Here is a 13,135-nt window from a genome sequence, read left to right as displayed (position 1 = left end):
TGACTCATTATAATGAATGATTTGTGCATTACTTTATGGAGTAGTTAGGTTGACTAGAGGGAAAAAACCCTTCCTTTTTAATTTTCACCATTTTGTGCCAATTCTCAAGTAACTGTCTCTCCTAAAATAACAGGGCTCCTTTTTCAACACTATCCTGGGCAACTGGCTAGTTTTTTCAGCTGGGAAAGTGTGTTGTGTTATAGAGGTACAGGCTAGCTCTGCTGTTGTCAGGGGTCTGTTAGTGTTTCCATTACGATATTAAGTCCTGTTTTCAGGAGTTTATAACTTGGCCGTAAAAAAACATTAAAGGCTGAACTTTGATAGTTTTCAAAATGTATTTACAAATAACAAAAAAATCCATTTTGGTGAGGTTTTTTAAGTTCTGTTTGTGGAAAAAATAATATCCTGACACCTTTTTAGCAACTATGATTCAAACAGTTTTTGGTACTAAAACTGCAATTTTCTGGCCATTAGTGTGCAACCTGGACTGGATTATCTTGAGCGGGGTTTTTTGTGGGGGGCAGGAAAAGGGAAATTTTGAAAAAACTCAATACAAGCGGGGCTACTGAAGTCTAAAAGTACCTGGCTACTGCTCTGGCACAGTATCTTTTTCCCACTATATTTCTTAGTACCCATCTACATTAACATTGTAATGTCTTCATGCTATGGATTAATGTGATATTATATGTATGATGTCAGAGGTTTGTCTAGTGGCTTTGTAGGAGAAAATTGAATCTGTTGCATCAAAAATTCCCTTAAAATGTGGCTACACATCTATCCATTCTAAATCAGACAGGCAATCTATTGTTTCAACTATAATAAAATGCCTTTAGAGGTTTTTTTAAAAAGGTAGAGTAAAATTATATATAAGAGAACCTTTAAAACTGTTTAGATATTGTTAGTAGTTTGACTTAAATTCACCATAGCAAAGGAAGTCATTGAGTTTCACCTGAAACTTTACCCTTAACTTGCCTTGTTATGCTCTACTGTATGGTAAGAACTGTGGGGCTGCAAAGCACAAACTGATAATGAATACTATATAAGTTGTAATAGTGGGGCACAGCTGGGTGGGTGAGAATAGAATTTCAGGCTTTAATGCTAAATTTCCTTGCTTTAGGGGATTCGTTTCAGAGTTATTATTTTATTTTAATTGTGTCTTTGGTGGTTCAACTATCTACAGCTAATAATAAAAAACAAAGGTAATTTTTCTATGGAGAGAGTGAATATCTTTATATAAACATGATTATTCTAGGCCAGTGCTTTTCAAACTAGGGCCGCTGCTTGTTCAGGGAAAGCCCCTGGTGGGCTGGGCCGGTTTGTTTACCTGTCACATCCACAGGTTTGGCCGATCGCAACTCCCACTGGCTGCGGTTCGCCACTCCAGGCCAATGGGGGATGCAGGAAGGGCGGCCAGCACATCCCTCGGCCCGCACCGCTTCCATCAGCCCCCATTGGCCTAGAACAGCGAACCGCGGCCAGTGGGAGCCATGATAGGCCAAACCTGCGGACGCGGCAGGTAAACAAACCGGGCTTTCCCTGAACAAGCGGCGGACCTAGTTTGAGAACCACTTCTCTCAGCAACATATAAGTTATGTAAAATACTGTATGTCACTTAAAATGGTTTGTCTCTTGATAACAATAGACACACAGGTTAAGATTAGTGAAGCTATGCATTGGATTTAGCTACTCATTTCAGTATGTGGCTAAATCCCCTCTGCTGCTTTGAAAATCTCAACCACGACACTTTAATGATTCTGTCCCCCCTTTGAAATATATTTTTCAATACAGCTTTTGAAAGCAGGATGAATACTCGAACTAACATTACTTGCAGTACTTTACTTACTACAGCTTGCTCTTGGCAATTTTCCACTTAAAATGCATTTTATATTTTATATTGTTTTCATATTTTAAAATGTCTTGACTTATTTCTTTTCTTTTGGAGGGGAAAAAAATCTTCATGTGACTATACCACATTGGCAGTAGGGAGTGAATTTAATGTGTGCTGTGTTGTGGTGTACAACTTCTTCTTTGCCGATTCATTGCAATATGAAAAAATATAGTATTGCACCAGGGGGTAGAGAGGTTGATCTCACAAAATAACTCAGAATGTTAATGAAAACTGAAAAGGGATCTTAATTTCTCAATCAGTAGCAGTTTAAAAAATCTCTTGCCAGAAAACCATCAACTAGCAGCCATTTTCCTGTCCTCCGAGTCAGATGGAAAGGTGCTGTGTGATTACCAAAAGGGAAATTGAAACCTCATAAAAAAAAGATTCAGAAATACATAGCCTTTTTGTAAGAATTAAAATAAATCTGAAACCTTTCCTTGCTGGATATAAAACTTAATTAGGATTTTCTAGAGATACATAATTTAATATTTTGACTGATCTAATATTGGAGATAATTTCATAGTGAATCTCCTGCTTGAATGTACTAGCAAATAATTAGCAGTATGAACACTAGAATAACTTGCCAGCAATCTAGTGGTTCATCAAAGGGGTGCTTTATTTTAGACACCTACAAATAGACCAGCCTTTGTTGGTAGCAGGCTTTTCAAAATAACTGAGGATAGCTTTGATTTTATTTAATATATTTTTGTATTTATTTATGAATTGAGGCAACCAAAAGTGTCAACATAATCTTTAGGTTAGTAAAGTCCTGAAGAAGAGTACTGCAGCTTGAAAGCTTATCTCTTTGGCCAACAGAAGTTGGTCCAATCAAAGATACTACCTCAGTCACTTTATCTCTCTCATATCCTGGGACCAATACGGCTGGGGTTCTTACAAGTGCTTCCCACTTGATCTTACCTGCCATGACTCATAGACTTCAAGGTCAGAAGGGACCATCGTGATCATACAGTCTGACTTCCTTCACATTGCAGGCCACAGAACCACAGCTACTCCTGAAATACATCCCTAAACTGTGTGTGCAGTCTCTCAGGTAGCCACATCTCAGACCATTCAGGGCATTAAAGATCATCCCCAACATCTTAAATTGCACCCAGATGCATACAGGAAGCCAGTATAGAATCACAAGCACATTATGTATTCATGCTGACCTCTCCCACCTCAGGAGGCAGACAGAGCTGTGTCTGCACTCAGGGCCAGCCCGAGACCAAATGGTACCCCAGGTATGGGGCGTCTTTGGCGCCCCCTCTCCATTTGTTAAACTTTTGAATACCTTATTTTTTATTGCATTTGTAGCCCATTTCACAACTTTGATGTACTATTTGCACGCATGGTTTGTCCCTGTCATATAAGACAATGCATTTGCAGCTAGGATCTATAAATCTGCGAATTCATCGCCCCGCAAGCCTGGCACCCGAGGCAGTTGCCTGGGCTGCCTGCCTCTATATTCAGCCTCCCTCATCTGCACTGTCTAGAGTAGCTGGGTGGACTTCAGGGGTAGAACATTATAATAGTTTCTAAAGGCTAATCAAGTTGTGGACAGTTTTCAGGTTCACATCTGAAAGTAATGGTTGATGCTTCCTGGACAGGTATAGCTGTTGAAGGCCCGCCGCTTATATCAGGGAACCCAGGAACAACAAAGAGCCAAAAAGCACGCCAAGGCTGTGAGTTAATTTGACAAAAGCTAGATCTGTACCCTTCATTTTGATGGTGCTGACACCACCTCTATTCATTACTCTAAATGTTTTTCTTTGCAAAGAAGGAAATTAGCATAAGAGGTTAGTTTTTCTTTGTAAGTGCAGTACAGAACTTGGAAATAAACAGTAGTTCTATTCTTCATAAAAATCAGTAGATTCTTTGCTTTGACTTAAATGCTTGCAGGTTCAAGATTGTAATATGGTATCTTTTCTACTGTATAACCAGCACTGACTTGAGTACTGAGCAATGTTCTCATTTCATTCCTCAAAATTAAAAACGTACTTGCACAACAGCACAGCTAGCAGTTTGCTTGATATTTTTCTGGCCCATTTTTGATGTAGAATAAAATAGTGGTAACTTTGAATTATTTAGTTTTGAAAAATGCAGTTCCTGAATTAGATTATTAAAACCATGTCTGGTTTGAATGAGGCTTGTGCTGTATTTCTTTCTCAGGAAGATGATAAAATATTTGAGTGTCATGAACTGGTGAGACTGCTATAATTATTTCTTTTGTTAACCCTCAGCATAATTACTGTAGCACATTTCCATGGAACTGTTCCATGGGCAAGTTAGACCTGCTCCTGGGCAGGTTTAATTCATGCATCTCTGTTTTTGCCAAATATTCTAAGTGCCTTGTAATTATTTTTGAACAAAGTTCTTGGTTCTACCTTTTTAGCTACTGTATGTTTTGTCTTGCATTGTGCAACATAAAGGAGAAGTCACATTAGTGTGTGGAGAAAAAAGACTTAATAATTCCTCAGAGCTTCACTCCTAACAGAAGGTCACTGCACTTTTTTTGTCTCCTGGTGATCTCATATTGTTGTTTTGTTTTTTAATGAATCAGGGTTATGACAGGGTAACATTTAGGAGAAGACTTGGATTTGTAAATTTGTCTCTGTATCGGAGGTATTTTTAGAGCCCTTATCCATATAGTATTGGAGCAGTAAATAAAATAACTTAAATTACCATAATGTTGCCCAAGAGAACTTCAGAATGAATTCTGCTCCTCGCCTATCTCAGGTTGTCAGAAGATTTGTTTGTAACAAGCGTCTCCTCACAGCCCTTCAACTGGGAAGGGACAAGAGCAAAGTAATTGATCTGATTTATCATAATTTGGACAAGAAATGTTGGTGCTGGTTTCCTTATCCCACCTTGATTTTTCACTGACTAAAAGACTTCTCAGCTGGAACACAAAGAATAAAGGAAAGGCGTTTTTAAAATGAACAGGGAATATAAAAGGGATGAGGAACCTTCCTAAATAAGATTATTGCACCTAATTACAAAGGGTGAAATTCACCCCTATGCAGAGAGCCAACTCCACGCACCGCTGAACCACTTAAAACTTCAGAAAAGGAGTTTGGTAGTGCAGAGGCCTTTTCTGCTTCTGTGCAGAAATTAATTTCTCCCAGACAAAAATTTTTTTAAATTGTATGCACAAGTTAGAGTCAGAATTTCGATGCAGGATGGGAGACTGTTTGGGCTGGTTATTATGTTGCCTTTGAGCTAGTTCATCTGTCGAAGTGATGAGTAGTTTACTGATGGAGCACTCCCACTCAGCCATAAAGCTAAAAATTCCTGTGCAATATACAACAACACAATAACCTGCCTCCTTTACTGATGAACACCATGCAGAGTGATTGTTGGGCATTGGTTTCAGAGTTCTCTTATAGTCTGAAAATAAAAGAGTAATCTCTGTGCCCTTGTTTTGAAATCTGAGCCAAAGTTTGTGGTTTGACTAACTCCACACACATCCCAGGGCAGATTCAGATGTCTTAAAATGTTCTTTTCCTTGAATATGCAAGGACATATTCAAACATGTATATGCAAAACTTACAATATACAGTAGTTCAGTGAAACCTACTGATGGTATGTCAAGTCTCTACAGCATGCTCTAGTAATAGAATACAAGTTCTAAACCTTATTTTGTTACTTCGGAGGAGACCTAATTGTGCTTGGTTTTATCCTGATATATTGTTAATTTTTTGCCACTTTACAGGAACTGGGTCTTCTTCTTCGGCCTCTTAACTTGTTTTCTTCATTGGGACTGACCACTGTGCGTTTCACTCAGGTCCCAGCAAGAAAATGTAATAATGGCAAATGTTTACTTGTATTGTTTGCATTTATAGTTTACATGTCTCTAGTACCTTCCATGTGGGTCTCTCAGAGTACTTATAAGGCCACAGTACACTCCTGTGTGGAAAGAAAGCATTATGTGTGCTTTGCAAATAGGTAAATCAAGACACATTGATTGGCTTGCTTAAGGCTACACAGGAAGTCCATGGCAGAGGCAGGAATAGAACCTCTTGAGTCCCAGTCATTAGATCATCCTTCCTGTTTTCCAGGTAGAATCTTTCCACTCCTGTTAGGTCTGAGGCAATCCTCCTGCCCTTCCTCCATTTTTTACCATCCAGAATTCTGCCAGATCCATGCCACTGTCCATTTTTTATTGAACATGAGAAGATTTGACCTGGTGCTGAGTGTTGTGACTTACATTTATAAACCTTTTTGCCAGGTCATGTAGTTACTACCAGTCAAAGGAAAAAACAAAAAACAAAAGCATTAAGTCTGCTGCTACTCCTCAGCCTGACTTCTTCTGTCCTCCCCTCTACCCCTGACAACATATGGGGCAGTTTTCTCTTTTAAGTTGTTTGTAACTCACCTAACTTTTACAATACACTTTACCCAAGAATATGACTGCTATTTTTCCTTCGTCTCACTGCCCTTATCCCTAGTACATATCTTCACATCCAGTCCTCCTCCCTGCACAGATAAAAAACCCATGCAAACCAGTTGGTGATAGCTACCATGCAATATCACTCAAGCTGCTGAGTAACTGATGTGCGACAAAATCTCCAAGAAGTGTAATAATACAAAAAGGTTACAATGAAGTAGGATCAACTTACTGTGCATAAAGAAAATGTTCTGTAATCTCACTCTCATGACTGGAACTGGGTGAACTATTCATAGGGAACTACATATTATTAGACAGAAATAGGAGCTAATTTATCTCTGAACAGACTTTGCTTTTTCAGGATTTGTTCATTATTTGAAATTATTCATTGACAAGAAAATACTTCCATCTGTGAATTGGTTGTGAACTCTACTACGAGTATTCACTACTGTATTTGTAACTTGCTATTCACGCTCTGTCACCTAATCTGCATAGAATTCATCTTCCGAATTAGGGGATTCCCAAACCCACATACAGCTTTCAAGATAGCTATACAAGTATGTCCATTGTGAATATTCATACAAATACATATTTGTGTACATAACTGAAAAATTTTGCCTTTCCAAAAAAAAAATTTGCTCCTCCAAATGTCACAGAAAGTAAATAAGAGGGATTATGAATCCCATCAAAGTGAATGAAGTTTTTATTGAAATGAATGTTGGAATACACTTTTTTGCAGTATTTGTTTATCTGTACTAATGATTTATCATTTGTGAAGCAAGTAATTTACAGAAGAGAAAACTGAGATAGCCCTGTAGAGAGTCAAAACTAAATATAGGTCTAAAATGCAAAATGGTTTTTAAAAAAATTCTGCCCCTTGCCTGTTTCTATAATGTTACTGTTCTTCTATGTTTCTTTATGGCCTTGTACTTAAAATATCATCATTGCAGTCCTATAATACTTAAAATATAACCACATATATTGCATAATTTATATCTATGGCTTAAAATAATTAGGTTTTTGTTCTGAAACGTAATGTTCATTGTTCAACAGCTTGTGTGACTAGAAGGATTTACTGTTAAAATAAATGGCAGAATTATACTCTCAATTTAGTTATTATCCCATAAGTAATATAAACAACCTGAAGAATTTGTGCCAAATAGTAGAATAAACTAAACTACCTTATCAAGGTCCATTTTATAATATTGGGTTTCACATGAAATTTAAGCACTAGTAATGCCATATACAGCATTTATAGTAGCTGTGCAAATCTGCATTCATATACAGCCCTAACAAATGGCAACAGAGTAAATGTTTAAGTTAACAAATTTGATAGCTGTTTAAATTGTGATCCAGTTATATTTGAATATAAGCATGTAAACTGCTAAAAATATAGCCTCAGACTATCAGTTTTCAAATCTAGTTATGCTTATAGGAGCAACTGCAATGAGGTATGTCTGGAATCACAGGAAATTAATTAAAGTATAAGTTCTAGTTGTTGACCTTACATTTCAGAAAGCTATACATGTTTAAAAGCTTTTTTAGAATTTACATTGCACAGAAGATTGAATTTGCTTTTGTTACTATGCCAAACAATTTTCCATCTATCATCTAAATATCATCTAAATTGACTGAGTACCCAAAGTTATATATTTACAGTATGCATATAAATGCTTTCACTCCTTCATACTTCACAATCAGGGAAGGAAATATCAAGGATTTGATTCACATCTTAAAATTGCACGGTGTAGCTGTCAACCCAGTTAGATGTAATAAGGGCGTGTAAGGTAAAGGGGAGACAGAAGACTCACCTATTAACAGAGATCATGACTATGATCCAAATGCTAGTTTTTCTTGCGAGAGAGAAAGCACCCAGTTTTTCTTTCCCTCTGATCTTCTCAGCAGCAGAACTGGTGTATTGGCAGCACAGTACTGAGTACCAAGAATCTCTGGAATTCATGGGTGAAATCCTGGCCTCATTGAAGACAATGGGCAAAACTTCTATTGCAGGGGTGACCAACCTGTGGCTCCGGAGCCACATGTGACTCTTCAGAAGTTAATATGTGGCTCCTTGTATAGGCACCGACTCTGGGGTTGGAGCTACAGGTGCCAACGCTCCAGTATGCCGGGGGGTGCTCACTGCTCAACTCCTGGCTCTGCCACGAGCCCTCCCCCCACTCCACCCCTTCCCACCCTCTCCCCTGAGCCTGCCATGCCTTCACTCCTCCCCTCGGCCCCCAGAGCCTCCTGCACACCACAAAACAGCTGATCGGGATGTATGGGGAAGGAGGGGGAGGTGCTGATCAGCAGGGCTGCTGGTGGGTGGGAGAAGCTGGAGCAGGTGTGGGGAGCTGCTGGGGGGCTGCTGACATATTACTGCAGCTCTTTGGCAATGTACATTGGTAATTCTGGCTCCTTCTCAGGCTCAGGTTGGCTGCCCCTGTTCTATTGAGTTTAATGGAGCCAGGATTGACTCTATGAGTCTGTGCTGTGTGGACAAGGTTTGGTCGCTGACAGTATATTTAAATACAGATATCAAATACTGATTTACCCCTTTCTGACAATAAGGAAATGATAGTATTTTTAACATGAATTGAAAAGCTTGTGGCAAATATCTCCAACAGCCGGCGATGGGGCACTAGATGGAGAAGGTGCTGAGTTTCTACAGATAATTCTTTCTCAGGTGTATAGCTGGTGGGTCTTGCCCACATACTCAGGGTCTAATTGACCACCATATTTGGCATCAGGAAGGAATTTTCCCCCGACCTAATTAGCAGAGACCCTGGGGCAGGGGGGTTCACCTTCTTTTGCAGCATGGGACATAAGTCACTTGCAGGTTTCAACTAGTGTAAATGATGGAGTCATAGGGGAGGGATAGATCAATGGTTTGAGAGTTAGCCTGCTAAACCTAGGGTTGTGAGTTCAATCCTTGAGGGGACATTTAAGGATCTGGAGCAAAAATTGGGGATTGGTCCTGCTTTGAGCAGGGGGTTGGACTAGATGACCTCCTGAGGTCCCTTCCAACCCTGATATTCTATGATTCTATGGAGTCTCTATAACCTGAAGTCTTTAAATCGTGATTTGAGGACTTCAATAATTCAGCTGGAGGTTACAGGTCTATTACAGGAGTGGGTGGGTAAGGTTCTGTAACTTGCAATGTGCAAGATCATCAGATTAAATGATCATGATGGTCCTTTCTCGCCTTAAATCCATGAGGCTAATGGAGAGCCTTACACAACACTTGGCATCAAATGGGGGAGGGTTAGTAAGAGCTGGGTGAACAGACTTTGAAAGCAAAAAAAAACAAAGGTACCTGTGCTGTCAGGCACCCAGAAGGCTATCTTGGTGAGGGATAGTAGAATTGACAACTTGTGGGAGTTTCCTTTCCCTTTTCAGGCTCTTGTCCTCAACTAGCTTGGGAATCCCTCCTCTTATGTCATCTTCTGGGATGGATTGAGGACAGTGGCTACTGCCTCCTCTTACAAACATCACGAAGCCTTTGTGGTAAACTTAGGAGGGAGAGGGAAATAATTATTGCTGCAGCATTTTGAACAGACTAGAGAATCAGCAAAGCTGGTGGAGAAGAGGTTACAGCTGAGGAAAATGTCAGTTGTTTGAACCTTTTTCCAGTGATACGTTCAATAAACTTGCACCTTGTCGCAGCATCCACTGTCTATTGCTTCTTGTTGTGTGGCATCGTTGTTAATGCACTCTTAACCCAGGTGCTTCAAAGGGCTCTGCATGGGCAGATCCAGGTGCTCATATGGAGCCCTAGAAAAGGACTGTGGCCTTATCTTGTTAGTGTCCTTTCATTCTGACTCTGAAAAATGTTTAGTTGCAGGTTTTGCTTTTTAGACTTCAGAATCTTAACCAGACCAGAAATATGTTCTCCTTTCTAATTAGTCAGGCAGGTTAGCTTCTGTAATTCTAACAAACCAATAATGTATAAGACACAGTCCTCCTACTTTCAAAAACGCAAGAAATTCACTTGAATATGAGCATTTAGTTAATACTGTTTTCAGAGAGAAATAGATTTGAAGCAGAAAAAAAGCATTGTGTATCTCCAGGTTGTGCTCAATCCCCTAGTGAATAATGTAAAACAGACCAGGTTGTTTTTGAAGTGAATGCTTTCACCCTTCTTTATTATTTCTAGTACTACTACAGGGTGCTGCTGTGACTGCTGCTCCTCCCCCCAGCAAAACAAATAAGCATCTTGTCAGTTCTTCCTCTAGCTTCTTCTAACAAGTACTGGTGATCAGTTAGCTAGTACATTAAAAAGTTAAACCTTATTTTATTGAGGCAAGCAATTCCAAATCAAATAACCCAGTTCACAGATCTACATTAGAGCACATAATTGGCATGTATTTTAGGATTGCTGTTAAAGCTATTAAAAAGATTTACTAGGGAAGGAATTAATCCAAAAACCCTAAAGAAAGGAATATGTTGTTTGTGTCAGTGTTACAAATGAACTCACTTAATACTAATATCTTCTCTCCCTTTAAAAAAGAAATTGAAATAAATGTAAAAAATATTATTTAACATTTTTAGTAAGAAGTTATCCTTTTACCACATAAACTGATACAAATAAATTAACTATTATTTTATTAAAGTGCTTATTCTGTTTCTGCATCTTATGAGCAGAAATATTAAGAATTAAGAAATATACAAGACAGTTGTATGTGGCTATAGGATAAAGCTAAAGTAAACTAATTTTAATATATATTATCTCTGTTGGGGTAGCCCAGGACTAAGGCCCCAATCCAGCAAATATTTATGCATGTGCTTAAATTTATTCACATGAGTAGTCTTGTTAAATAATTTGTAGAACATGCATAAGTATTTACAGGCTAGGGGCCTACGTTTTTCCAAGAGTATTTTAGAAACAATCACCTTTATTCTAAATTTCTGCTTAGGACGAAAGTCTTAAAACTTCTGAAAAAAGTTTTATAATTTAGGACAGTCTTTCTATGTAAATACTAGTCTACAATTTCTTTCAATTACTAGTGAATTTTTAAAAGGTTTCGTTTTACAACAAATGGAGCCCATCACTTTTGAATTTAAACTTTGAGGTATAAATGATCAAGGCTTAAACATACTAATATTAGTATAATCCTACATGTTTGTGTGTGCTAAGATTTTTTTTTCAGTCTTGATTTCTTGGCTAGTGTAATGTAACAACTTACAACATTCCGTTGCTGTTATTACTGTTGGACTTTGTGCGATGCCATTGAGGCATTTTCAGCTATTAACCTTCCCAAGGGTTCTTTTCAGACAAAATGTTATGCATCAACTCTCATATGAGTGTAAACCTCTAGAACAGCAGTCTCTGCTTTGCCAACTTGGCAGCAAGTTCTCTCACTAATAAAAGAGGTTACCTCAGATGGAGATCCCACATGTGCCTGAACTGCTTTTCTTAGGACTATGGAGCAATCCAAGGTTTCCTTCTAAATGCATTCAAAAAAGATGTGGGTTTGCCTTCATAATTGCCCAAAGAATTATATTACATCACTGGAAATTTGTCTCCCAGAGTGAAGAAAATGCTTAGATTTGTTAGTGCAAACAGCTTAGGAAACACTGATAGGCAAAACTAAGAATGCCTTTTGCTAAAATGTGAAAACCTTTTTTGATCCTGCTGAATCCAGTTGAGATGGAAGAGAAAATTGCTGTTTAATATCATTTAACTAAAATTGTACTAGTTTGTGATATTATTTGAATCTCATGGTGTCTTATCAGAATAAGAAGCCATAGTTGTATGTTTTCTATCTAAAACACTAATGTATACGATGTGTGAAGAACATAAATAAAAAGAAAAGGAGTACTTGTGGCACCTTAGAGACTAACAAATTTATTAGAGCATAAGCTTTCGTGAGCTACAGCTCACTTCATCGGATGCATTTGGTGGAAAAAACAGAGGAGAGATTTACAAGATATAAATCTCTCCTCTGTTTTTTCCACCAAATGCATCCGATGAAGTGAGCTGTAGCTCACGAAAGCTTATGCTCTAATAAATTTGTTAGTCTCTAAGGTGCCACAAGTACTCCTTTTCTTTTTGCGAATACAGACTAACACGGCTGCTACTCTGAAACCTATAAATAAAAAGGTAAACATGCTTGTTTTGTCTTTTGCTTAGGACTTCCAGCAGTATTTGATTATAATAATTAATGTCTGAATGATTCTTTGAAGCAGGCGTTATTTAATGCACCGGGCTGATGTTACATGAGTTATAATGGCAGTCTGTAGATGGCCTCAAACAATGCTATTCTGAACTGAGATTACTAACATTTGTGTTTATGTTGTTTTGGATGCTGGATAGTAATTGAAAAAAATCTAAAAAGAAATTATGTTCTTCCAACTCTGTTTGAAGTTCCCTTGATGTGGAACTTGGCTAGGCTACTCAAGTGAGCATCTTTGCAGCTCTACAGTTTTAAAAATGAGATATAATGAAAGAGTGCACATTTTGGTTTTAGATGATAACTTTCTCTACAAAGTCCCCTTATTGTGTAGGATGTAGTCAAAGACTTCTAAGTGTAATCAAACTATGAACAAAAGCACAGTATATCCAAGGCTCAAACTGGAAAAAGATGTCATGATCCCCTCAACCCCCACCACGCATCCACACTTTTAAAACAAAGGGTGGGGGGGATGGGGAATGTATGCTCTAGCCTCTTTTTCCTTTTCTCTATTGGCAGCTTTGAGAAGTGGGTGTAACCCCATTTGGAGCACTCATAGATTAACACAGTGAGTTATGCTGACCACCTTTTTATCCAGAGTTTATAAATACTGGCATGTATGTTTGCAGTCTTAAATCATAATCTTGTTGTTATTCTTAAGGCTGATGTGCTGCAAGCATTGTCAGCCCG

General features: G+C 38.3%; 1 protein-coding gene across 21 annotated transcripts in view; it reads left to right on the top strand.

Moving 5' to 3' along the window:
* The window catches only part of SLC25A21 (solute carrier family 25 member 21), a 376,779-nt gene that overhangs the window by 281,452 nt on the left and 82,192 nt on the right, over positions 1 to 13,135 (top strand). The window lies entirely within an intron of this gene.

The sequence above is a fragment of the Dermochelys coriacea genome, chromosome 6 (genome assembly GCF_009764565.3).
Source record: "Dermochelys coriacea isolate rDerCor1 chromosome 6, rDerCor1.pri.v4, whole genome shotgun sequence".
NCBI classification, from domain to species: Eukaryota; Metazoa; Chordata; order Testudines; family Dermochelyidae; genus Dermochelys; species Dermochelys coriacea.
Note: the sequence above shows the minus strand (reverse complement) of the source record. Positions and strands in the feature narration are given on the sequence as shown.